The sequence below is a fragment of the Corythoichthys intestinalis genome, chromosome 18 (assembly GCF_030265065.1).
Source record: "Corythoichthys intestinalis isolate RoL2023-P3 chromosome 18, ASM3026506v1, whole genome shotgun sequence".
Lineage (NCBI taxonomy): Eukaryota > Metazoa > Chordata > Actinopteri > Syngnathiformes > Syngnathidae > Corythoichthys > Corythoichthys intestinalis.
Window position 1 is genome coordinate 19,040,061 of NC_080412.1, and position 23,946 is coordinate 19,064,006.

Here is a 23,946-nt window from a genome sequence, read left to right on the forward strand (position 1 = left end):
TCAACCTTGTTTCCACATTTGCGGACGCTAACAATTATAAATAATAATAATTGACCACAGCATCCCGTCTCTCCTTTTTTTCGGGAGGTGGGAGTCCCTTATTTCTATTTCTGAAAGGTGGCAACAATACTTTGGAAACACTTCCCAAATTACTGCGGCATTTCTTTCAGTAAAAGACAATAAAAGTAAAGTAGACGAAGTGAACTGAGATTGTTGCTCCGGTCCAGCGGCCTTCTTCCTCTGGATAGCAGTCCTGCTCTTGCAGGCTCAAACTCGTTGTGTTCGTTCACGTTTCTTCTTCAAATGTTTTATCAAGTTCGAGGTATTGAAACTGGCCGATTTAACTCCACATCTCCAAACTTTCAGGCCGCAAATCTTGCATGCAGCCATTGATTTTAATCGACGGGATTTCTATTTGGAAATATTTCCCGACCGCCATATTTCCTGGTTTGTTTTTCGTCCATATGAAAAAGCCCCCTTTTGATTGGTCAGGAGTGGCTATTGGCCCACTCTCATTGGTCTGGAGCAGGCCAATAGCGATAGCTGCTTGGTGTTCACGTGTCATCACACAACACAGAGACAGAGTGTAGTGAGCGCCAGGAGGAGAAAAAGGCTGTGGTCAAATGTTATAATAATGGACCGGTAAATGGTATCGGCGCCGTCTTTGTTGGTACTCGCCGATACCGATACCACCATTTCGGGCCGGATCGGCGCCCCCTGCCGATACTAGTATCGGTATCGGTGCATCTTTAGTAATTAGTTACTTGGCAAAGTAACTGGTGTTACCTATCATGTTTTTTTTTTTTCATTTAAACAAAAAAAAAAAAAAAAACTACATAGTAACCTTTGCTATGTTTGAAAATCGTTTAATGTTGTGAATCAACTGTTAAAGTTGTTAAAATTGCTACCGTTTTTGCATAAAGTTTTATGACTTCATCATTTAAAGATAGATTCAAGTCAAGATTTTTCCGATTTAGTAGTATTTTAGATCTTAAATTCGCTAGAAAGGTTCACTACAACAGAGCCTTTCTGAGAAGTCTACTGCTTCAAAATGGCGGCTGTTTATTTATGCCGCCGTCTGTCATTTCGCATGTAGTTCTATAAGCATTTGATATCTAGGCTTAGCTTGTAGGCTGTCGGCTACAGTCAGGAAATATTGGCGCCACCTAGCCTAGCGTCGCGTTTGCTACAGCGTCACAACACTCTTCTCTCTCAGTGTCTCTGACTTTTCACGCGTCATTCAACCAACGTAGTAACGCACATAGTCTCGTTGCTGAAACGGTGACAAAATCCGAACGGAGAAAAAAAAACGTAATGTACGAAATACGTACAGATTTTGAACGTACGGCGTACACATTTAAAAATCAATGCGCACTTGTACACATTACGCCGAAACTGTACCGTACTGTGTGCATTTATTCAACTATGAGTGCCCAATGGCCGGCTACTCGGCCCGCCCTCCTTATCTGTGATTGGCTAGAAATTGCCTTCATTCGCTGCTCCAATTGAATGAATTGAATGACGACAGATCAAGATAGGATGAATAGAGGGTTCGTCCCTCCGTGTGTGTGTGTTTTTGTGGAAGTTTTTTTTAAAATTTACAAAGTACAGTCTAATCGAGCTAGAGCGGGCACAGCAGTCTCTCAGGGCGGGCCAGGCCCCCTAATGCCCACCCATGCCGCCGTGTCTGGTCCCCACCAACCTTTAAGCAACCTTATAATTATTATTTAATGAGTTCAGCTACACAGGTAATTTGGATTGTCTTCCCATATGTTGTAAGGAAAGAATTGACCCAACCATTATTAAGTGAATTATTTTAATTATGAGTGGTCCATTTTCCCCCCTCAAATGGATGTTTGATTGGCTGATGACTTGACCCACCCCCGAACACACAAACACACTCACACAGCCCCGACAATAATACATGTCGACAACATGCTGCTTCCTCCACCCCCTTCGAAGAGGAGGGAGGGACAGGAAAGGTTTTTTTTCAGCCAGCAGCAGGCACTGTAACTAATTTAAAAACACGTCAATGTGGTGGAGGTGAGAAACTCACCACTAATTTTGACATCGAAATTCCGGCCCGCATCAGAGTTAGCATAACAATAAACTGTGTGAACCTGCTAATCTGCAAAACTCGAGTAAGAAGCTCCTTAGGGAGAAATGTCCTACTGTTTGTGTTTTCTACTGTGAATGGTAATTAAACTGTGAGAAATTTAGTGAACTCTGCTGGAAACTAGAACCAGAAAAATGTGAGCAAGAAGCTGCTTAGAGAAAGACGGGTGCTGCATAACCTCATATGTTGCTCACACAACACAACGCAACACAACATACACACAACATAATCATAATTAACTATGTACATTAATAAAGGATTTTGGGGAGATGCTGTGAGCTACCCACGCTAGCATTGCAATCGACTGGTTGATCGTGATCGACTTAATGAGCATATCAATTAATTAGATTCATATTGGTGAGAAATGTAGCCCTGACCCCCGTTCACCCAATCTGTTTGGTCTTATTAATGTCCCATCCCGAGCAAATAGTGTACATGCAGGTTATGCCGTTATATCGTCCCTACAAATGTTGAGACCCAATCTACTTTCTGGGAATTACCCCGTGCAAAAGACTTGAACATGCAGACTGTGCTTCCTTGCAAAGTTAACCTGTCAGACATCAACTCACTGGCAAAACTATATGTGTATTTTTTTCTTTTTTTTTTTTTTTTAAACGTGGTATCGTTAGAGTATTGGCATCGACTGAAACCAGACAACAGTGTCGGAAGCCAAAATATTGTATTGGTACAACCAGTGGTGTGCGGAGACAATTTGGGGGGCAGGTGCTCACAGGTGAAAAAAGGGGCACCTTTTTCAGCGTATGTAATTGCCAGCCTGGCTGCCTCGTTAGAACGTTGTGAATAAATAAAAGAAAAAGCATTGCAGTTGTAATACTTAATTACATATTTATTTTAGGGCTGTCAAATTCATTGCGTTAACGGGCGGTAATTAATTTTTTAAATTAATCATGTTAAAATATTTGACGCAATTAATGCATGCACGGAATGACCCATTAATGCGTTGCATCAAACAGTTTGCAATGACGCCGTTTTAGCAGAAATGCAGCGGTCACAGGCGTTCATTGGGCCGCGCCTTTTATTGGCTTAAGCTTTGGCAGCCACTCCTAACAGTCATGGTTGCCCAACTTCCCGTCATGCATTTGGGCGGAGCAAGAAACGATGTTTTTCTTAACACGCTTAGTTGAACACAACGCAGAACACATTGTATCCCATTTGCAGCCACTACTGAAAGTCATGGTTGCCCAACTTCCCATCATGCATTTGGGCGGAGCAGGAGACGATCTATTTCTTAACACGCCTAATTGAACACAACGCAGAACATAGTTTATAGCATTTGCAGCCACCACTGACAGTCATGGTTGCCCAACTTCCCTTCATGGATTTGGGCGGGATTTAAGTCGCTACAGTATCATTTAGTGAAAGCACAACAAAAATAGGATTCCTATCTCTCCAAAAAAATAATGTTCACAAAAAGAAAAGCGCTCAATGCAAAGAGAACTGGCATTCCCAATCAATATAGCTATGCTAAATACTTACTCCGACTTTGCCTTGGCTAGATCTCTAATTAATTTTAAACTCGCCATTGACACGTTGTGGTTTATTTCAATCTCTACCTTACGTAGTTAAAAACACTGTGGAACAACGGCAGGGAGCCCGATGTGACGTCACCGCTCGGCGAAGTCAACAATGGCAAGCTATTAGTTTATTTTTTGAATGAAAATTTTACAAATTTTATTAAAAATGAAAACATTAAGAGGGGTTTTAATATAAAATTACTATAACTTGTACTCAAATTTATCTTATAAGAACTACAAGTCTTTCTATCTGTGGATCCCTTTAACAGAAAGAATGTTAAAATCTTGTGGATTTATTGTTGTAATAAACAAATACAGTACTTATGTACAGTATGTTGAATATTTATGCCCGTCTTGTGTCTTATCTTTCTATTCCAACAATAATTTACAGAAAAAATATGGGATATTTTAGAGATGGTTAGAATTGTGAGTAATTATGATTAATTGATTTTTAAGCTATGATTATCTCGATTAAAAAATTTTAATCGTTTGACAGCCCTAATTTATTTATATATTTAAATAAATAGCAACCTATTCCAAACTAGCAAGGGTCAACAAAACACTTTAATTTTCTTATTCTTTTCTTTTGATGCATGATTGCTCTCAGCCGAGGGCTTTACAGTATATAGTTTTATTTATTTTTACTACAGACACTACAGCGCGTGGGACTGGGCATTTGGCTAATTTAGAGTTGCACAGAGACAAAGGATACTTCACAAGACAAAAAGTTCAGCAACTGAGGTTTAGTTGGGCACACACATAAACGTCATGTGTTACCTCTGCGTAAGGGGATGCAGGCAGGGCGAGGGGAGGGCCTGGATAGAAGCTATTGTACTGTGATGCTCCTTCTGCAAGTAATGTGCTGCCTTCATGTATGTGCTGCGCGGTCACATTGACAAATGATGGGCAGTTGAGCACACAGGAGGGTGCGTGTTTCTGCGTTTGTGGGACAGAGGGTGCTGTCACAGTGATAATGTATGCGGTGCTTGGGGTGCACACACCTTACTAACATAATAACGATCATGACTTAATAACCTTGATAAGGGCACTTGCTCGGTTAAGAGGGCAAGGGCCAGTGCGTTAGCACCTCGTGGCGTCATTTTGTGCACATCTGTGGGTGCAACACATCTGTCAATGGCAGTGAATGAGTTAAATGCTAGTAAGCACACTCCTGCACTCACAACTAGCTCCTTGGGCACATATCAACATCAACATAGAAACACTGATAAAACAAGCTCTAATGTGTGTGTTCTGAGACGACACGACTTCTTCATAGAGGAACTTAATTGGTTTGGAGCAATAAACGCATCATGAGCGTGCCGGAGTCTAATAACTGCACACAAACACACCATCCAGCTACTTTGAATAATAAAGGGATCGTCTGAAGGGGAAGCTTAGATTTCTGATTAAATAAAGGGAGACAGGGATTCCACAATGCCATCCAATGAAATTTAATTGTGTCGCCAACTGGGACTTACTAGATGTAGATGTCATTAAAAAGTCATTCTGAGCCTAGATTGTTTCAGTTGAAAGCAGAGTTTCCTTAAGTGCTCTTAAGAGAAATAAAAATACCGCTTTCTCATGAATTGTCTCAATGGAGTATGTGAAAACTTTGCTCTTTCTCCTCAATATTTTGTGTGTATATGTACAATGTGCTCAAAAGGAAGGAATTGAAGTACTGAAACTGAAATATATCTGATACGATATTTGATTACAAATACGATACTCAACTTTGTTTTTGCATGACCACAGTTCATCATAAATGTGTTGTCATAGATTGAATATGATTTGCCACTACTCTTCATCGTGAAGGAGGATAGTTTTGCATTTTGCTCGCTAACCCATTGGCTGCCATTGACGCCACTAGATGCTTCATCAATGGCAATGAAACATAAGCACTGACGGCCAGTCCTCTCAGTTTAAATAAATTGGGATGTCCATCGTTGTCAATGGCAGGTAATGAGTTAAGTTTGGGTCACTTATTTGATCATTTTAGAGCATTTCCGTCTCTTCCTGTACACTGTAAAATATTAAAAGTTGACTTTACTAAAAAAATATATGCAAACTTGCTGCCTTAAAAAAATTAATTTATGTTGACTTAGATGAATTAGATTTGATTAACTTAATTATTGTGAGTTGGCAGTACTCAAATTAACTTAAAAAATTTGGATTATAGTCACTTGTTTTTATTGAGTTGGCAGTACTCAAACTAACTAAAATAACTGGATTACAGTAACTTGTTTATTTTGAGTGTACAGTACTCCCATCATATTCAGGTCAACTTAATTTTCTTGACCTAAAAGAATTCCACAATAGAAATTACATCTGCACATACTAATTTCATTAAAAACACATTATCTAACAGTAATGACCCCCAAAACACAATAAATGGAGAACACTCATTGGATTAATTCAATGGAATTAAAATTTACTTTAAAATGCTCAAAAGTGCATTTAATGAGAGACACTGGCTCCTGGCAGGCTGAACGGTGTTTGGTTAATGCTCAGTATCAATGAACAATCAGTGGATTAATTATAAACCTACTTTTGCAAACATTTTGCACCTCATACAAAGTATAAGTACCTAAAATAACCTTTTGCTACAGAAATTACTGAATAATACCTGAACTGCATCAATGTCCACTCCTATCCTGTAATTTCCAAAGACTAACAGGCGAGATCCTATTATCATAATTTCAGGACATTAACTCAGCATTGAAGACATGGCGTCAAACTAGTTTCCCATTACAACATGAGCTTGAGCTCTGGTAAAGCTAACAGTTCTGATTTCTCCAACAATATTAGTGATCAAAACTGGAACTACAATCAACATTGTGCCATGGTTTAAACTGTGCAGCAGTGATAAAATAAACATAAAAATACAGAACTCTTTTTAAAACACACAACTCAGTTCAAATTCAAATTTCACTTTAACACCTGATACAGTAAACAAGATACTTTGTTTTTTTCACATCACTAAAAGAGTAAATGCAAAACGTGTACTGGAGTTATACACCTGAGAAACCTAAAATCTTACCAAGAATATGTGTCTTATTTTTATTCAAATTCTAATTTCATATTAAGCTTTTTCCTCAAAAAAAAAAAAAAAAAAAAAAAAAAAAAAGTAATTTCTATTCAAAAATATTTCATTAGTATATATATATATATATTTTTTTTTTCAATCAAAGAAAAAGTCATGTCAATCAAAAAAATTTGTTTGAATGCAAAAATAAATTTGTAAGTCAAAAAATATGTTTGAAAACTATTTTTCTTTGAAATTTTTTTTTAAAAATTTAATTTTTTTTTTTTTATTGAAACAACTTTTTTGATTGATGTAATTCTGCGTTTGGACCACATTTTGGCTAGGACATTTGTGTCTTTATTATTCAATCCAAAAATAAGTTGCTTCAAACAAAAAATGTATATTTTCAAAATAAAATCACTTCAATTAAAAAAAAAAAAAAAAAAAAAAAAAAAAAAACTATTGTAGAAAAAAAGGTTTGAATGTGAAAAAATATTTGAGACTCAGAAATTTACGCTTTATTTTTCATTGAAACTGTTTTCTTTGACCGAAGCAATCCTTTTTGTTTTTGAGCCATATTATGGGTAGGACATTTGTGTCCAAATTATTCAATCCCAATAAAAGTTGCTTCAATCCAAAAACTATTTTTAATCAAAGAAAAAAAAAACTTTTGCAAAAATATTTTTTTGAAAATATATATTTTTTTAATTTTTATTTTTTAATTGACGTGTCACTTTTTTTTGAAAAGCAAAAAGTTTTAAACTTTTTTTTTTTTTTTTTTGAAGTGGAAAAAGTTTTGAAGGCACTTTTTTTTTTGAAGTGGAAAAAGTTTTGAAGGCACTTTTTTTCGGTTGAATCATTTAGACACGAAGATCCAACTTCAACGCTACTTCTGACATGTTTGAGTGGCAGGTGATTACGCCAATGGCATAAAAGCAGGAAGCAAAAATAATGGCCACCAGGGCTCCATCCAGCCATCGGACTCTGCTCGAGTCCAAGCCGAAAATAGGGCACCGGTACGGGGGTGTGACATCGGCATCTCACCGGTGTGCCGGCGATGGTACGGTGCCCTGTTGCGGCACACTGGCGGACCCCGATATCACTACCCCGGCGCGGAGGCCGGCTGTTGAGTAGACGGCCCGCGACTGACATGACACTCATTCAAAGCTGAAGCGACGGGGCTCCCGGCGCGGGCTACTGGGCAGGCTAGTGTCGGGCCACTCGTCGGCCACTCCCATACCGGCGCGTCGCGACACTGCGGTTGGACCCCGATTGCCAACCGTCACGTCAGGGCAGTGGGTGAAGTTCCCCTCTTGAATCACATTAAGCAGCAGCGCACCATACCAGCGCGGGCACTCCGGTGAGATGCCGATGTCACCCCCCCGTACCATTGCCCTATTTTCGGCTTGGACTCGAGCAGAGTCCGATGGCTCGATGGAGCCCTGGTGGCCATTAGTCATTCTTTTATGCCATTGGTGTAGTCACCTGCCACTCAAACATGTCGGAAGTAGCGTTGAAGTCGTATCTTTGTGTCAAAATGATTCAATCGAAAAAAAAAGTGCCTTTAAAACCTTTTCCACTTCAAAAAGAAAAAAAGAAATGCGTTCAAAACTTTTTCCACTTTAAAAAGTTTTAAACTTTTTCCTTTAAAAAAAAAAGTGACACGTCAATAAAAAATATATATATTTAAAAATATATATATTTTCAAAAAAATATATTTTTGCAAAAGGTTCTTTTTCTTTGATTAAAAATAAGTTTTTTTTTATTAAAGCAACTTTTATTCGGATTGAATGATTTAGACACAAATGTCCTACCCACACTATGGCTCAAACACATTTCACATTTCTTTGCTTTTGTGTGCAGTGAAGGTCGAATAAATACTGCTCTGAAAGTTAGTCTTGATATGGGCAAGTAACCATTTGCCTCAGCTTAAGATGTCCTCGCAAATGGGTAAAGAAGTCTGCTTCTGAGCAGGGCTCCACAAAGTTGCACAACTGACGGTCAAATGCAGTTTCTCCACTTTTGCCTGCATCTTTTTGAGAGTGCCATGTCGATAGGTGTACTTTGAGTGCATTAAAAGATTTAAATGTGCAGAGGCAGTCCTTATGAAGACATGGGAGTAGGGATGTCCGAGTGTGGTATCCATGTTTTAAGCGGTAATGCTTAAGCAAGTAGGCTCTTTTCAGCAGAAAATGTGCAGTACTTGCAAGTCCACTGCATTAGAGAATACTGCTTTGGTTGACCTGAAAAGACATGATAATTTCAGCATTGAGAACTTGTTAGAAAAAAAAAAGTTAAATTTTTTCTTAACAGTCACAAATTAAAATGTCCAATTATTTTTAATCACAAATTAAAATCTGCAATAAATTATTTTAATATTCACAAACTAAAATGTTTAACAATGAGTTATTTTTAAATTAACGTAATTGATTATTATGAACATTCAAATTGAGATGTACAATTAATTTCTTAATCCATCTGTAAAAACATTAATGCATGTTTGTTATCCCAACCCATGAAACAAATACAAATATTAAATGATTCATTGATCAGTGTATGAAACATACCTGTAATTGCTGAGACTGAGGTATGTGTGGACTTTTGACCATTTGCTTCAGCCTGATTGGGGGATGGTGAAAAAGAACTCAAAATTAAGGCAACAATTTCAAAATATAGGCACATAAATGACCAACCTTAAACACACCAGGTTGTTATGGCGTCGAGTGTGATCTCTGCACTCTTTCTATCTGTATTCCTATATTAGGTTAGACCAAAGTTAAAGTGGTGAAATAACAGGGGGAAATGTGATCTAGTCCTCTGATTTTTGCGATTAATGCATTTTAAAACAATTTCAAATTATCAGTGCAGTTTGATCAAACATGGAGGGGGAGCACTGCACATGAAGAAAAGCAAATGGAAGGGCAGATGACAAACACTCTAAAGCAGGGGTCCCCAAACCTTTTCCTGTGAAGGCCACATGACTTTTCCCTTCTCTGATGAGGGGCCGGGTCAGTTTGTAACAGAAAAAGTGTGACGATTGCAGCAGTGCCTAAATGTAAAAAAATTATTGTTTTTCAGAAAGCCATAATTAAATAACCCTTTCTGAATTCTTCTTGGAACAAAATAAAATAAAAATAATTATAACATAATATAATATCATATAATAATGAATAATAATAACACAATTAATTAAATAGATAATAACCAAATAACCCTGTCTGGGTTCTTCACAGAAAAAAGCCAGGAAATAATAACACTATTTTGGGGGGGTTTCAGGGGGCCGGACCAATTGTGGAGGCGGGCCGTATCCGGCCGGCCCGCGGGCCGTAGTTTGGGGACCCCTGCTCCAACGCAAGAACCGATTACGTTGGCGCACATAAGGTCTGACTGTGCATTTAGCTCTTACCTGAGCCGAAATAGGCAGACTGAAGCTGACTTAATTCTAGCACTAACTCTGTAAATAAATCACTTTATCGACATTTCTAACATTTTTACGTGAGAAAGTAGCCGTTTAGATCCACAACGTGCAAATTCGGCGCTACTCAAGCTAGCCGTAGTGATTAAGGCACTTCCTGTTAGTTTCACAAAATAAAACACCCGCTAACGATAGAATTAGTGTTTTTATTTTTAAAACAGGAAGCGAACCTCCCCTCGGTCTAGCTAACTTAAAACCGCTCGGTAACTGTTTTAAATCGGTTTTAAAAACCTCTCCCATCGCCTAAAAACGTTACGAGCCCCGTCTGTCAAGAATTCAAAACGCCGGCCGGCATAAAATGGGAGTCTACCATAAACTGTAGTCTACATTTGTTTCTGAAAATGATGAGGTTCCTGTCACGGTCATATAGCATGCTTGCTAGCGGTGATATTTGATGTAATTGACACTTCTCCTCCCTGGCAGCACACAGGCTACTACACTACAACAAGACAAATCGACGGTTTACAAAAGAGTAAAATATGTACTTACCAAATCAGTGTGCTGAGGACAAGTAAACCCACAATGGCGAAAATAACTGAGAAAGGTGTTGTAAAGAGCGCGAAAGTGGGCAGGGCAGATCTGCGCATGTCTGATAGAACGCCCAAAGGACACTGGGTACAAGAAATTATTTTTTCTAATTTGACTTAACTGGGATATATCAAGTTAAGCAAGTTCTCCAACCCCAAATTACTACTTACTTATTTAAAAGTAGTGTTCACAACAGGTTGATGAAAATTGAGTTTAGTTCACTTATCACATTTAATTAATTTGAATGTTAGCATTTACAGTGTACATACTGGGGCATTTCTAATAATTTCCTGTACGATAGACTTCATAATGATATTGACGGGACATATTCCTTCAAGTAGGGGGCAGGTCCCACACTTCGCTTCAGCTGGTCGAAGTCGGTCGCAGTTATTCCCAAACAGATGCAGCGATCCAATGCCGGATTTAGGTTGAAAAAGTCTGAAAACGGTACCGCATACAAACAGGAAGAGTCTCTCAAGAGTGATTTGTTCGAGGATTCAAGGTAATTATTATATTTTTTGTACCATGCTTGCATTTTGAGACGTTGTGAAAAAATTCAATGGGAGAAATTAACCGCTACGGCATTGGCGTCATAATTCACAATATTTACGTAAACTAAATGCTAACTGCACGTTTTTGCTTTTAACCGAGAATCGAGACTTTTTTACGTTCATATCTATAAAGACTCCTGGGATTTAAGCATTTATTAACAAGAATTTCCAATGTGAAAAAGCTCTTTGTGGTGATAAGGCCGCACCCCAGTGGCTTGAAAACTAGCAGCACATTCGACATATTTATGTGAAATAAATGCTAACTGCCCGTTTTTTTTTTTTTTTTTTTTGCTTTTAATCAAGAATCGAGACGGTTTTACGTCCATATCTATAAAGAATTCAGGGATTTAAGTATTTATTGACAGGAATTTTCAACGTAAAAAGCTGCTTGTGATAATGTAAAATAAATGTTAACTGCCTGTTTTTTTTGTTTGTTTGTTTTTTTTTTTTTGCTTTTAACCACAAATCAAGACTGTTTTCGTCCATATCGATAAAGAATTCAGGCATTTAAGCATTTATTCACAAGAATTTTCAACAGAAAAAGCCTTTGTGTTTCCACTCGGTCAGCTTTGACGGAGATAGGGCCCCTATTAATTGGCCCCGCGTCCCATCAATATATTATGAAGTCTACGCCTGTATATTTTAGGTCACATCCTGTTAATTTGGGACAATTAAAGGATTTTTGTCAAAAATAATGATCACCAGTGGAGAAACATTGAAGAGTAAATAATAATAAAACACATTTAATTTTGTTCTTTTTGTTATTTGTATAGTATCAAAAATTGTGTATGGAGTATTTTTTTGAGTATCGATGTTAAGTTGAAAATTTTAGTGACAACAGTACTTGAAACCCAGCCTAGAAAACTGCATGTAGTGTCTCAAGATAAAAACAAACCATTGAGATCACTTTTCAACATGTTTTCTTTAATCGATTCCATCTTTCCTTGTTGTTCAACCCAATCTCCCACAACCAATAGCATTAGCACATTAAGCAGCACTAAACCTTAAATTACACGCTTAATAATGCATACTCGGACAACGGTGGTACCACATTGTACTTGCATGCGTGTGTGTGACTGGCCTGCAAAAGTTTCGTCAGCCAATGTGTACACAGCGACTAGAATAGAGGATGAAGAGGATATGAGGGAAAGCGAGAAGTGGAGATTAATCACCTGACAAGTGGATGGAGTGTCCATTTGGGCCTCAGGGGCAGGCTGCAGATGGGATGTGACATTCAGAAGCACTTTGCCCACACAGGCGCAAACCTCACACTGGGTCTGCGTGTTGCCAGACATTCAGAGGGTGGATCATATATGCCAGGTTTAGCCCGTGGCAACTGCATGACTTGAGTTATGAAATATCGTGGGCAAAAAAGTGACTAGGATTATTTCCCTTTTGTGAGGGCCACAATGAATGTGTGAATGAACAGTATATAAGACTGGTGAATTTCCCCTAATCAAATAATGAATATTTTATCTTACACTTTGTCTAACAGTCCAAAGTAGTGATGTCAAATGACATGTGATGAACATATGATATTTGATTGCTAAAGTATCATATGTGTTTTTCACTATCACAGTTCACCAGAAATTTACAGTCACTGAGAAAATTTGATTTTGCAGTATTCTTGACAGTACTGAAGCTTTGTCTTTGTTAACTCATTGACTGCTATTGATGGCTTTAAACATCCAATTTATTTAAAGTAGGCGTCCAAATAGATTTAACGTCTAGATAAAATCTACTATCATTGTCAAAAGCACTGAAAAAGGTAATTAAAAAATATATTTAATTTTGCCTTTGTGTTTTATTTTTGTACAATCAAAAATGTGCACATTGAATGTGTATATCAGCAGGTACAAACTGCTCAAAAGTGACATTTTAATCTTGTGAAAAAATGACCTATAAAGGCTTTTTAACCCAGCATGCATCAAATAAACAAGCTTAACATTTCGCTGGTACAAGAGAGGTTGGTTTTCAGGAGTCTGGGGATGTAATGAAACAAAAAATATTGCCAATTGCATCTGTGCCCAGTAAGGCGGACTAACAGCCACCTGCTGCACCACCTGTAGACTGCAGCGACTTTACTTGATCATTTAAGCTTGAAAAAAAGCTGCACTATGTAACCATAACAATACATTTTTTACGTGTGGGACTTAAGTGGGTTTTGATTGTCAGTTTACTATAAACTAGGGGTGTGACAAAATATTGAAATGCTGCTTTATCGTGGTACTTTGCACCCCAAAAGGTTATCAATATGATCCTGCTAAGAATCAATATATCATTTTAAAAAAGTGTCACTGTTAAAAAAAAGAAAAGAAAAAAGGAACCAACAAGTTGCTACCAAAATCATCCACTACAACAGTGTCTTTGTTAATGTAATGGCTGCCATTGACGGCGGTAGATGCCCAATCCATTTACACTGGGAACGTTCCTTCATCAAAAACCAGAGCATTCGCAGACAGTCTTTCCGATTTTGGGGCATTTAGAGTTCACCTCCTGTTGAGTTTGAGCCACAACCTATTCATCCCCAGGTCACTTATTGTTCTGTAACACAATGTCAACAGGAAGTGACTCAGAAATATCCAAAAATTTTATTGGAAGTGACAAAAAAAAAAAAAAATCAACAGCAAATGACATAAAATGCCCCAAAATGAACTCACCGGCTGCCATTGACTGCCACTGACGTCCAATCCGTTTGAAGTGGGAGGCAGTGAATGAACAAATTAATTCCCTGCCACCCTCCCCGTTCAAATTAATTGGACGTCTACTAGTGATAAACTCAATACAATTCACCTCAGAAGGATGAAAAGAGCTTTTTTCCCGTTTATTACTTGTATAGTATCATATCGTAAAATGATTTCCCTACCAATGTATCGATAATTGTTATATCGCCATAGAGTGAAATCATCATTATCGTGAGCCTTGTATCGCAAATCGTATTATATCGTGAGGTACCCAGAGATTCCCACCCCTACTATAAACACCCTGGATTTGGTCAAATCTAAAATCCTTCAACTTGTCAGAAAAGTGCCTCAGATAAGCATTGAGGCAAACGATCTTTCACTGCAACCCCTCCCAGATCAAATAAATTTGACCTACAGTATATCGCCAACCATGGTACTGAAACGTGATCATTCACTGCCAGACCGCCCAGTTCAAATGGATTAGACATCTATCTCCATCAATGGCAGTGAACAATGTGTAAGGAGTGAGAGACGGGTCCTGCTAAAGTGCAAACTAAAATTCAGTCTAGTGTTGTAAATCGATCCCACTTCTAGTCAATTTGTCAAAATTCCTGCCTCATATACTGTATATGGCACTATCAACTGTCAGGGATATGATTGCAAAGTGGAAGACTTTCAGAGACGCAGCAACTCAGCCATGGAATATTACAGTATAAAGTGAAGTTGCTGAGTGCTAGCAAACATATTGCATACAAGTCATTATGCTGGCTCAGGCACTGCAGAGTTTTACACTTCCTCCAGCATATATAGTACAGCAATATAAGGTTTCCACGGCTAAGTATCAACATGAAAGTCTTGCATTATCAAGCATATAATGCCAAGAACACTATACAGTGGTACCTCTACTTATGAACGTCTCAACATGCAGAATTTTCAGGTTAAGGTACGCCTCAACGGTAAAATATTGTCTCTTGTAACGAAAAAAAAAATTCAGGATACAAAAGGCAAAAACACAGTATAGTTAGTACTTGCAACTCCTAGAGTTTATTGAACGTAACATAGCTGCTCTGCCATTGGCTATTACCTCGCATTCCTTACATCCAGTTGGCTAAGAGGAACCTCGACCGTATGTGTATGTGTGTATCCCAACATCCTCTTCATTCGCCCCTTGTGTTCCTCTGATTTTATGTTTATTGTGCAATAATCTAATTGTAACATGTATTTGTTTCATATTGCATTTTTATGCATTATAAAAGATTCATGTCTGAATTTTGGGGGGCTAAGAACACATTTGGGGCATTTACAGTGGTATGAAAAAGTATCTGAACCTTTTGTAATTTCTCACATTTCTGCAGAAAATCATCATCAAATGTGATCTGATCTTTGTCAAAATCACACGGATGTAAAAACAGTGTCTGCTTGAACTAAAACCACCCAAAAATTACAATTTCATGTTTTAAGGAGGATAGCATGCAGACAATGACAGAATGAGGAAAAATAAGTAAGTGAACCCTCAGCCTAAGGAGACTTACAGTGCAATTGAAACCAATTTTTACCAAACATTTTAAGTCAGGTGTGTACCCGATCACGGATGAGTAGTTTAAAGCTGCCCACTATAAATCACACACCTGGTAAGAAATGTCTTGATGAGAAGCATTGTCTGATGTGCATCATGGCTAGGTCAAAAGAGCTGTCTGAAGGCCTGCGATCAAGGATTGTTGAATTGTATAATGCTGGGAAAAGATAAAAAATCATCTCTAAAAGTATGGATGTTCATCAATCGACAGTCAGAAAAGTTCTCTACAAAAGGAGAGAGTTTGGCACTGTTGCTTCTCTCCCAAGGAGTGGCCATCCACCAAAGATGACGCCAAGAGTTCAGCGTAGAATACTCAGAGAGATCAAAAAGAACCCTAGAGTGTCTGCTCAAGAATTACAGAAATCACTGGCACAGTCCAATATCTCTGTGCACACATAAACTATTTGTAAAACTGTGGCCAACAATGGTGTTCATTGGAGGACTCCACGGAGGGAGCCATTGCTGTCTAAAAAAAACATTGTTGCTCGTTTAATGTTCGCAAAAAGGCACTTGGACACTCCGTAGAAGTTTTGGCAAAATATTTTGTGGACTGATGGAACCAAAGTTGAATTTTTTGGGAGTAACACACAACGTTATGTGTGGAGGAAAAATGGAACAGCTCAACAACATCAACATCTCAACTCCACCGTGAAGCATGGTGGAGGGAGCATCATGCTTCGGGACTGTTTTACTGCCTCAGGGCCTGGACAACTTGCAATCATTAATGGGAGAATGAATTCAAAATTTCATCAGGATGTTTTGCAGGAAAACCTGAAGCCGCCTGTCAGACAGTTGAGCTAAAAAAAAAAATAAAATAAAAAAAAAGAGGATGGATGCTGCGACAAGACAATGATCCAAAACACAGAAGTAAATTGACTTCAGAATGGTTTCAGAAGAACAAAATACACGTTCTTGAGTGGCCAAGTCAAAATCCAGACTTAAACCCCATTGAGATGCTGTGGCATGACCTAAAGACAGCTATTCATCCCAGAAATCTGACTGAACTACAGCAGCTTTGTAGAGAGGAATGGGCCAAGATTAGTACTGATCTGGTCGAAGTTATTGTTGCCAAAGGGGGGAGGGGCACAAAATATTAAAAGTGACGGATCACTTACTTATTTTTCCCCCTTCTGTCATTGTTTGCATGCTATCCTCATTAAAAAATGAAAACCTTTAAATGTTTTGGTGGTTTTAGTTAAAGCAGACACTGTATTTTCATCTGTGTGATTTTGATAAAGATCAGATCATATTTGGAGGTGATTTTATGCAGAAATGTGAGAAATTCCAAAAGGTTCAGATACTTTTTCATACCACTGTAGGATGGAAAACGCGTCTCTACTTACAAAATTTTCATGTTACTAAACTACTTCCAGAACCAATTAATTTTGTAAGTAGAGCAGTACTTCTCAAATAGTGGGGGCGCAGAGCGATGCCAGGGGGGGCGCATGTGACCTCGGGGAACATGCTTTTTTTTTTTTTTTTTTCTGCCGTACTGGAATAAAGTGTACTTGCGCATCCACTCAGTGGGTGGCAGTGGCGCTCTCATTTTCAGAGTGCGTGCAGTATTTTTGAACTAAGGAAGGAGCGATGCCAGGGGGGCGCATGTGACCTCGGGGAACATGCTTTTTTTTTTTTTTCCTGCCGTACTGGAATAAAGTGTACTTGCGCATCCACTCAGTGGGTGGCAGTGGCGCTCTCATTTTCAGAGTGCGTGCAGTATTTTTGAACTAAGGAAGAGCACTCATTACACAGAAAACAAATATGAAGAGCAGTGCGCCACTGTAGGTTCACTATCCTCTTCCCCTCACTATCCACTCGCTCTCGCTATATGATTGGCCGAAGAGTCGAAATGCTCTCCCGTGATTGGCCGAAGAGTCGAAATGCTCTCCCGTAAAATGCCTGTTTAAAAATGTTCCTGTTGTTACTTCTTGGGTTCGCTTAAAAGTGCTCATTTAAAAAGGAAAATCGATGGCTGATACTACACACAGAGCGTATTATTAACAAATGCTAAAGTTGTATATTCATACACCGAGAATAAGGAACGTCACTGACAAGCGCAGGCCCCCGCGAGTGGATAGTGAGGGGACTAGGATAGTGCGCCTACACCGCCGCCGTTTTCGAAAGCCGTTTTCCGACCGGACTCACTCACGCAGCGACCCACTGTCTTGTCCGGTTCTCACGCCGCCGCCCGATAAGTGCCATTTTCGGCTTGGGATCGTCACGACGACCGCCCTCACCTACGGTTCTACCTCGGCCGCCAAGAATGCGCTTTGTTCGTGCCGTTTGCCTTTTAGCTTTGACTTTTAATACTGTGGGTGATGAGGAAAGACTGTTTACTGTGTCTAAAAATAATTATAGCGGACCGCCAGAAGCCAAATCAATTAAGACGCCACTTAAAGACATTCGACCCCAATCTCATTGATAAGCCGCTTGATTGTTTTTCAGCGAAAACGTGCCGAATATTGCCAACAATCGTCCTACTTTGTCAGTGTTATAGCAGTAAACCAGTGAGCATTGTTTGCATGCTCATTGCAAAATGACTCCACACCATTGCAAAGGAGGTAATACTGAGTGTGAGCAGCAAAAATAAAAACTGTCCTTCTGTCCAAGGACACTCTTTTTTTCCTTTATTCATTTTTGTTTTTTCGGTCAAATTTTTTGGCATATTGTCCTCATGAGTGAATGTTTGTAATCAATTTGAATTTGTTATTATTTACTGATTTTATTACATTTTATTTTTCTGTATCAAATGGTCAAAAATGTACCTTGAGTGTATTTTTACAGTTTGAATGTGACTTTTTTTTTTTTAATTCAGGCAAATTGATGCACGTCAAGTCTTCTCTGTTACAAACAAAACAATGTTAACTAGGCCTGCAAGCAGGACTGAACGGGCCCTCGCAATCTAGCGCAACTCGGACGTCACGCAACTCGGACTGTGTGCAGGTCAGGGTGGTGGCAGATCCTCCTCTCTAATCATCTCATTAGAACCTAACATGCTCGAAAGTCGCCTATTTACATTCCCACACCCAAGAGATAAAAACCCCTATTGGAGAGAGTACTACAAAAAAGGAGCCACTACTGAGCTGTGCAGCCAAGCCCTTATTCAAAACCAAAATTAATCTTCTAACTGGGCCAATTCGACCAAGTGTGCCAACTATTGTGGCTCTATAAGCTCCCTGAGTCTCTGAAAAAAAATATTTCCTTTAAATGGCGAACAAAGGGTCGTCACGGCAACAGACAGAGACACGTGGACATGGGCCGTAAAAAAGTATTTTAATAGGTCTTGAAACTACAATGACCAACATGAAAAGAACTGGACATGTTTTGGAAAAACGAGTGACTTTCTATCGCCACTAGTTGGCGCTGTAGGGTTGATGCAAATGACCCCTACAAGGCCCTTCAGGGTATGACTCTCAACAAGCACGGGAAGTTTGGCGCAGATATCTTGTATATCTGCCGAGTTATGACTGTTTAAAGTTTTTGGAGAGAAAAATTGTTGACAGTCATTTTCACTTTCCTGTTTGGACCCCTCCGCTTCAACGAAACTTCAATATTTTTCATCAGGCACCTGAAGACAGGTCTTAAGGCTTCCCTTATGCAGCTTTGAGGTAGATTGATTTTTTCCCTTTAGAGGAGGAGTGTGTCCCGTAAAAAAAGGGCATTTCCTGTTCCCACTAGGAGGCGCCAAGCACAAATGGTAAATTTTCAATCCAGTCCTGCTCAGGCTGGTATACCTCACACACATGCCAGATTTAAAATAGATTGAACGTTGTATGAGGGAGTTATCAGTCATTTTCCGAATTCGGTGTTTTGGCGAAAAAATGGCCGACTTTGGCACCCCGCCCAGGTCAGGCCCGTGAATGAAAACACACCATTTTGATAACTTAAGATTTCATATGCCTCATGAACAGTCTCGCCAATTTTGAGAATGATCAAACTAATTCCCTAGGTGCCAAGGTGTAAAATGTGCACACTGTAAATCGATAAAACTTTCACATTCAATCCAAAATACCCGATTTCCTGTTGGGTTTGGAATATGCATGCAAGAGACTTTTTGGAGCAGTTTTGTACAAGGTATCGACTCTCCGAATTTCATCCCTCTACGTTGAAAAAACCTAAATGGAGAGGCCTTTTTGAAAATTTCAAGGGGGCGCCACTGAGCCATTTTGTTACATGTTTTCGTAACGTTGCAAGATTATTGAACGTTATGCAAAGCCACATGTATGTCCAAATTTTTGTGAGTTTTCGTGCATGTTCAAGCCTCCAAATGTAAACTCCTACTGTGAACCGATAAAAATTTCACATTCGATCCAAAATACCCGATTTCCTGTTGGATTTGGAATACGGGTGCAAGAGACTTTTTGGAGCAGTTTTGCACAAGGTATCGACTCCCCAAATTTCATCACTCTCTGTTAAAAAAACCTAATAGGAAACGCCTTTTTGAAAAATTCAAGGGGGCGCCACTGAGGCATTTTGCTACATTTTTTCGTAACATTGCAAGATTATCGAACGTTATCTAAAGCCGCATGTATGTGCAAATTTTTACGAGTTTTTGTGCATATTCAAGCCTCCAAATGTAAACTCCTACTGTGAACCCATGAAAATTTCACATTCGATCCAAAATACCCGATTTCCTGTTGGATTTGGAATACGGGTGCAAGAGACTTTTTGGAGCAGTTTTGCATAAGGTATCTACTCCCCAAATTTCCTTGCTCTATGTTGAAAAAACCCAATAGGAAAGGCCTTTTTTAAAACTTCTTTCTGTCGCCACTAGTTGGCACTGTAGAGTTGATGCAAATGACCCCTACAAGAACCTTCAGGGTATGACTCTCAACAAACACGGGAAGTTAGGCGCAGATATGTTGTATATCTGCCGAGTTATGACTGTTCAAAGTTTTTTGCGTGACAAATTGTTGACGTTCATTTTCACTTTCCTGTTTGGACCCCTCCGCCTCAACGAAACCTCAATATTTTTCATCAGGCACCTGAACACAGGTCTTAAGGCTCCCCTGATGCAGGTTTGAGGTCAACAGATTTTTTTCCCTTGGAGGAGGAACCTGTCTCGTAAAAAAAGGCATTTCCTGTTCTCACTAGGGGGCGCTAGACCTAATGGGTAATATTTCAATGCACTCGTGTTAAGGGTGGGATACCACACATACATGCCAAATATGAAAAAGATTGAACGTTGTGTCAAGAAACTATAAGTCATTTACTGAATTTGTCATTTTGCCGAAAAAATGGTCGACTTTGGCACCACGCCCAGGTCAGACCCGTGAATGAAAACGCACCATTTTCAAAACTTAAGATTTCATATGTCTCCTGAACAGTCTCACCAATTTTGAAGATGACCCAACTAACTCCCTCGGCGAAAAGGTCTCAAATGTGCACCCTGTAAATCGATAAAAATTTCATATTTGATCCAAAATAACCGATTTCCTGTTGGGTTTGGAATATGCGTGTAAATGCTTTTTTGGAGCGGTTTTGGACAAGCTATAGACCCCCCAAATTTCATTGCTCTACGCTGACAGACCCTAATGTTATAGGCCAATTTTAAAATTTCAAGGGGGCGCCACTGAGCCATTTTGTTATATTTTTTTGCAATGTTGCAAAATTATCGAAATTTACAATTTTCCGGACGTATGTGCAAATTTTGGTGACTTTTCGTGCATGTTCAGGCCTCCAAATTGGCCGTTTTCATTTGCCCTGAAAAATAAAAAAAAAAATAATAACTAGGCCTGCAAGCAGGACTGAACGGGCCCTCGCAATCTAGCGCAACTCGGACTGTGTGCAGGTCAGGGTGGTGGCAGATCCTCCTCTCTAATCATCTCATTAGAACCTAACATGCTCGAAAGTCGCCTCTTACATTACCACACCCAAGAGATAAAAACCCCTATTGGAGAGAGTATTACAAAAAAGGAGCCACTACTGAGCTGTGCAGCCAAGCCCTTATTCAAAACCAAAATTAATCTTCTAACTGGGCCAATTTGACCAAGTGTGCCAAATATTGTGGCTCTATAAGCTGCCTGACTCTCTGGAAAAAAAATATTTCCTTTAAATGGCGAACAAAGGGTCGTCACGGCAACAGACAGACACGTGGACATGGGCCGTAAATAAGTATTTTAATAGGTCTTGAAACTACAATGACCAAACTGAAAAGAACTGGACATGTATTGGAAAAATGAGTGACTTTCTATTGCCACTAGTTGGCGCTGTAGGGTTGATGCAAATGACCCCTACAAGGCACTTCAGGGTATGACTCTCAACAAGCACGGGAAGTTTGTCGCAGATATGTTGTATATCTGCCGAGTTATGACTGTTCAAAGTTTTTAGCGAGACAAATTGTTGACGGTCATTTTTACTTTCCTGTTTGGACCCCTCCGCTTCAACGAAACCTCAATATTTTTCATCAGGCACCTGAAGACAGGTCTTAAGGCTTCCCTTATGCAGGTTTGAGGTAGATTGTTTTTTTCCCTTTAGAGGAGGTGTGTGTCCCGTAAAAAAAGGGCTTTTCCTGTTCCCACTAGGAGGCGCCAGGCACAAATGGTAAATTTTCAATCCAGTCCTGCTCAGGCTGGTATATCTCACACACATGCCAGATTTAAAATAGATTGAACGTTGTATGAGGGAGTTATCAGTCATTTTCCGAATTTGGTGCTTTGGCGAAAAAATGGCCGACTTTGGCACCCCGCCCAGCTCAGGCCCGTGAATGAAAACACACCATTTTGATAACTTAAGATTTCATATGCCTCATGAACAGTCTCGCCAATTTTGAGAATGATCAAACTAATTCCCTAGGTGCCAAGGTGTAAAATGTGCACACTGTAAATCGATAAAAATTTCACATTCAATCCAAAATACCCGATTTCCTGTTGGGTTTGGAATACGCATGCAAGAGACTTTTTGGAGCAGTTTTGTACAAGGTATCGACTCTCCGAATTTCATCCCTCTACGTTGAAAAAACCTAAATGGAGAGGCCTTTTTGAAAATTTCAAGGGGGCGCCACTGAGCCATTTTGTTACATGTTTTCGTAACGTTGCAAGATTATCGAACGTTATGCAAAGCCGCATGTATGTGCAAATTTTGGTGAGTTTTTATGCATATTCAAGCCTCCAAATGTAAACTCTTACTGTGAACCCATGAAAATTTCACATTCGATCAAAAATACCCGATTTCCTGTTGGATTTGGAATATGGGTGCAAGAGACTTTTTGGAGCAGTTTTGCATAAGGTATCTACTCCCCAAATTTCCTTGCTCTATGTTGAAAAAACCCAATAGGAAAGGCCTTTTTTAAAAATTCTTTCGGTCGCCACTAGTTGGCACTGTAGAGTTGATGCAAATGACCCCTACAAGAACCTTTAGGGTATGACTCTCAACAAACACGGAAAGTTTGGCGCAGATATGTTGCATATCTGCCGAGTTATGACTGTTCAAAGTTTTTGGCGAGACAAATTGTTGACGGTCATTTTCACTTCCAGTTTGGACCTCTCCGCTTCAACGAAAACTCAATATTTTTCATCAGGGACCTGAACACATGTCTTGAGGCTCCCCTGAAACAGGTTTGAGGTCAATAGATTTTTTTCCCTTGGAGGAGGAGCCTGTCTCGTAAAGAAGGCCATTTCCTGTTCCCACTAGGGGCGCCAGGCCTAATGGGTAATATTTCAATGCAGTCGTGTTCAGGCTGGGATATCTCATAAACATGCTAGAAATGAAAAAGATTGAACGTTGGATCACGGAGTTTTTAATCATTTTCTGAATTTGGTATTTTGCCTAAAAATGGCCGACTTTGGGACCACGCCCAGGCCAGACCCTGGAATGAAAACACACCATTTTGAAAACTTAAGATCTCATAGGTCTCCTGAATAGTCTGACCAATTTTGAAGACGATCCAACTTTATCCTTCAGCGACAAGGTCTCAAATGTAAATCGATAAAATTTCGCATTTGACCCAAAATTTCCGGCTTCCTGTTGGGTTTGGAATATGGGTGCAAGAGACTTTTTGGAGCAGTTTTGTACAATGTATCGACTCACTAAATTTCATTGTTCTACGTTGAAAAAACCTAATAGGAAAGGCCTTTTTGAAAATTTCAAGGGGGCGCCACTGAGCCATTTTGTTAATTTTTTTTATAGATTATCAAAATTTACGCAAAGTTGAATGTATGTGCAAATTTTGGTGAGTTTTCATGCATGTTCAAGCCTCCAAACGTAAACTCCAACTGTGAACCGAAAAAATTTCACATTCAATCCAAAATACCCGATTTCCTGTTGGATTTGGAATATGGGTGCAAGAGGCTTTTTTGAACAGTTAGGCATAAGGTATCTACTCCCCAAATTTCATTGCTCTACGTTGAAAACCTGAGAGGAGAGGCCTTTTTGAAAATTTTAAGGGTCAAGGGGGCGCCACTGAGCCATTTTTTGACATTTTTTCAAAACGACGCAAGATTATCAAAATTTACGCGAAT

The 23,946-nt window shown here is 39.2% G+C and overlaps 1 protein-coding gene and 1 long non-coding RNA gene across 2 annotated transcripts in view; both read right to left on the bottom strand.

Annotated features, from left to right (window-relative positions):
* Positions 1-23,946, bottom strand: part of LOC130906166 (LHFPL tetraspan subfamily member 7 protein) — a 191,079-nt gene that overhangs the window by 132,748 nt on the left and 34,385 nt on the right. The gene's annotated exons all lie outside the window — the stretch shown is intronic.
* LOC130906167 (uncharacterized) lies at positions 8,464-9,925 on the bottom strand. The gene is made up of 3 exons (XR_009061239.1): positions 9,367-9,925; positions 9,241-9,292; positions 8,464-8,916 (listed from the first exon to the last, which is right to left on the bottom strand). It is a non-coding gene; the product is annotated as an uncharacterized LOC130906167 (long non-coding RNA).